We start from the raw sequence: 4,712 nt of genomic DNA, 5'->3' as shown, positions 1-4,712 counted from the left end.
CGGGCCGGGGTCCCGCTCCCATCCCAGGCTGCTCCGGCCCCGCTGGGGACACCTCGGTACCTCTGGGGCGGGGGGTCCCAGCCTGCAGGAACGTGGGTCAAAGGGGCAGCGACCCTGCCCCAGTGCTTCGTATATTACCCAGACGCACCAACAGCATCCTGCGTTCCGGTCTGTTCACTGTAAAAATACTCTTTCTGCTTTCGGAACTCTCCTAACGAGCTGCCCAGCAGTGATCAGCTTATCACACTTGTTATCGGGAGCAAGATCTGTTTTCAGCAAGGTTTTCACAAAATCAGTCGCCACCTGAGTCACAGGCTGCTGCCTGACCGGTATTGACCTGTGCTTTTCTTCTTGAGGCTTTTAAATCTTGTTTCTAACTTCTTTTGGTTCAGAGGTAAACAACTGAGGAAGGCTCCTCATCCGAGCATTTCTTTTGTCTGTGCTGTTATTTATACAGCTCGACAATGGGCGAGGGCTTTCTGTTAGAAAATAACGCTGGATGTGGCAGTTAACGTGGTGCCTCAAGGGGTTATTTCTAGCATTCTGTATCTGCTTGAGCAGTAGCAGACTTGATAGTGATGCAAGTCTATTTTTTATTAGGATTATTATTATTAAATTATTCTGTTAGGAAATTTTGGCACGACCGTTTGCATTATTGAAGCCAACAAGGCATTACTGCAGGGTGGAGAACTGTTTTGATTATGCATTGATGTCTTCCCACGGTATGAAAGTTGTAAAGAAGTGTTTCAAATCCAGAATGTTTTCATGGCCCAGAAAATCCCATGTTCCTGAACTGAAGGATGTATGTCTTTAGGTTTAAATAAATATTTTTCATTTATTAGCATAATAACTGAGAGACAGAAGTTACTTGCTCTCAGTAAATGTCTGGCTCTCTATATAGGTGTTAGCCATCCCCTGAGTTTAGACAACATAGGAACATAGGGCTTATATGGGGAAGACAAGGCATTTTGATGTTTTTTACTACTGCCTCTTTTAAGTAACATATTTAAATAGTCTAAACCACTATATGACATATCTACTGCTTAAATACTTTCTAGATATGCAGAAACTTGTGATTGCTGCAAATTTGACTGTTCAGGTTTTCTCCTGAACAGACCTATATATTTTTTTTTTATAATCACACTAGTGTCCAGGTAAAAAGTCCCTCTGCAGGAAGTTTTTTGTGTTATTCATAATCTATAAATTGCACAAAGCCATTAGTCAATAAGCTGTTAGTATTCTAAATGCATCCCTTGCAATGACTACAGAAACAACCTATCATTACTTAGCATCATACACTGCCTTTTATCTCTGCTTCACTAAAAGTCGTCACATATTCTGATTATTACATCTCATCAGAAAAAAAAAATGTATTCCTGTAGACAGACATACAGATTTAATCCCAAAAGGAGACTGTTAGGAATAGAATTCAAAGTAACCCTCCTTACATCACAAGTTGTATCTTAAATTTTGCGTGGAAGCTCTACCTACAGTGGCAGTAATTTTTAATTTTCTTTCTGCATACAAATAGCTTTGTGTGCAGAACTGGGGGAGTTCTGCTACACCACGTACAAAGTACCATGAGCTCAATACATCATGAAAAGTCACATTTCAGTAATACTTAGAAACAGTTTAGTCATCTGTTCTTAGTATGGAATGCATATCTACGCTTGTGTCATCCACAGAGGTTATATTTTGTGACTGTATAACCTCAGGGCAGAAAAGAGCCCGTCATACTTCATGGCAACTCAAATTTCTCATATTAAGCTTGTTCAATACTCTTATGTTCTTCCTCAGCTATCAATAATAAGGGCTGATTTAAATGAACATCTCAATGTCAGTCTTCCTATCTCTGTCCATAGTATTCAGCAAAACTTTTAAAAGTCATATCCTGAATCCCATCATCTTACATGGATTATTTGCTCTCACCCAGCTCTCCCAGGCAGTAGTGCTGAGTGGCAGCGATGGTGGAGCACAGCAGCTCTGAGGTTGCAGTGGCTGCAGGTTTTGCTAAGTGGAGCCCAGCCAGTGCCCACCTGCTTTCTCAGTGGTGTCTGTAACCTCCTGGAGGCCAAGGAGCTTTGCTGCATTTGGGTTGTTGAAAGACAAAGCCTTTTCCTCCTGTCTTCAGTTCTCATTGAGATTTTAAACACATTAGAGTTGTTCCCTGAGCCCTGGAAAATTCACCTGCTCTATCTAGAGTAATAAACCACTATAACCTTCTACTTTGTAAGAGAGAAAAGTAGCTGCTTTCTTGATAAAGCTGTGTTCCTGTTACGCTTTTGAAGTAAATATACCCACCTTGGATTTCCTCAAATCTGGTATTCCTCTAAAATGTGTTTGCTAAGCACTTGTTCCCATTCTTCAGATATGCTTCCTCTTTCGTTTCCTTATGCTATTATCTGGTTAAAAAACCCTAAAAACCATAAGCTAAATCCTTACTGTACATTAGTTTTGGACTATTTCAGCTAATACAGTTGGATTAATTTAAAAAGCTAAAAAAAGGAAAATATTCTCTCTAAAAAGAGAATTCTGTAGTTTCTGACCCAATAATTCAACAAGCAGCCAGGGTTAGAACAAATTATTGCTACTTCTGGAAAGTCAGCATTCGCAAACTTCCAATGGGCTACAGAATTATTTCCAACTTTTGCCAGGTTGCAAGGATGTTGACTACTATTATTAACCTCCTGCCATTCTGCTCAGCCTCCTCATTTGCATTTTGGTGTGATTTTAACAGTTAATTTCTCACAAACAAGCAGTGTTAAGAAGTAATGCTTTCTTCCACACAACAGCTAGAAATTATGACCACCTCTTTCCAAAATCAAAAGTTGTAATAATGACCCAAAAAGCTAAAACAAGCAGAGAAAAAAAAATAAAAATCTGTTAATAATTTCACAATTTGTTCATTGAAACCAAAGGCAAAGTACTGACTGAAGGGGCTGAAGTGACCCTAATGAGGGCAGTATCAAGTGCAAGTCAGAATTTCATTTTTTACGTTATAAACAGTATCTACTTGCAGCCTTTTCTGCTGCACTGGGAGAAAAGTGAAACACCAAACTGCTGGCACTGCTAAGGAGTTAAGCAGAAGTAACTAAAGTTTAACTGTGGAATAGGATTCAGAAAGGAGAGTATTTGGTGGTGTGTATTATGTGTTGCTCCTAATACACGTACAAACTTAATATCCAAAATGCACCACTCAGCAGCATGACTTCAAAAACATTAACTCCCTAGTTTTCCTAAGAGATAGTTAACCATGACTGCTAAAATTGTACAGAACAAGTTGGTTATAATTACATTGATATTAATAGAAAGTTTCAGTGTATAAATCAGGTATATGGCTGTAGCTGGAGTACAGAATAACATGGGATTGAAGCTAAAGGAGCTGCTGAATTATGTATCCCTAGGTAATGAAAAAGTTAAGATCTCCAGTGTCTTCCCTAAGGTTTAATTCACAGGGAGAGATTAGACAGAAAAATTACCCCCAAAGTGAAACATTATAAGCTATTCATCATTTATGAACCTGTCAGAAAGTCACAGTGTAATTCATTGCAGGAATGAAGAGAGCTGATAATTGCACATAGTCTTGTACACAGAGTTTACACACAAAACAAATCCATCACTTGATGTATAACCCATCTGGACTGAAATAAAATTTTAATTATGATGTCTTGGATTCAAGTTGGGGTTCTAGCACTGCAAGGAAGCTTGCTGCCTTTGTGCCTTGTATACTCCAATTTGTTAGTTTAAATAATGAAGCACTTACAGTCTAGGACAACTTAAACAGCTTGCTACCTTTAAATAGCTTGCTCCTTCTCAATATATGACTGGCAACTGCCACCTCCAATACTGCAAGAGATGGGGGTTGGGGAGTGTAAATTTTTCCACAGAAAAACAGCAGGTAACTTTTAAAGAAAAAAATCTACATTTCTTTTAGCTTATCTTTGTGCTTCACTCCATTTTCTGTTATCACAAAGCTGACCCCACTATGCAGCAGAAAAGGACGGCCAATATGTTAACAAACCTCCAAAACCTCCTTCTTTAGCATACAGTAAAATTGGTGAACACAGAGAAGCCTGTTTTTAAGGGACTGAGAGTGAGGAGGTAGAAAAAAAATTAATTATACCGTGTACATAAATTGTTGCCAGACATGACAGCAGACAGCAGAACTTTTAATATTAATTTCATAATAGACATTCCTGAGAAGATTTCCTCTGAAAAATGCCCTATATTGATAATAAAGAAGATGAAGAAGTCTGGTACAGTCTGATGAGTTTTTAAGTCCAGAGTATCACTATCCAAGTGCTCTAGGAATAAGTTGTCTCTTGGAAAAGTGTGTTCAGAATAGTCATGTACAGCAGGATCAGTTCTGTCAGCTACAGGGAAATCATCTGAACTTGAAGTCAGTGTATATATTTTAATAAGGTTTTTTAAACCCCTCATCAGCATGGTTTGCACATGCAGCCTTCTCATCAGTCTCTTGCTGCACACATCTTGGAGATGAAAAAAAAAGATCTTCCATATAAAAAGGAAAGCTTCTATTTTAAAAATGAAAGCTATCATTCTTCTGGCAGAAGTTTTGCTGGCAGACAGACCCAGGGATGGATTATAACTAACAGGATGTGGAGCAACTGGTAAAATGAAGCAGCCCACAGCTGCTTATACATTTCTAATGGAGGACAGGATCAGAAATGTTAAATGTTTTGAGCTAACCT

This window comes from Manacus vitellinus, unplaced genomic scaffold (assembly GCF_001715985.3).
Source record: "Manacus vitellinus isolate BGI_N305 unplaced genomic scaffold, ASM171598v3 scaffold_10_pilon, whole genome shotgun sequence".
In the NCBI taxonomy this organism is placed as follows: domain Eukaryota; kingdom Metazoa; phylum Chordata; class Aves; order Passeriformes; family Pipridae; genus Manacus; species Manacus vitellinus.
This window is presented reverse-complemented; position numbering follows the sequence as displayed.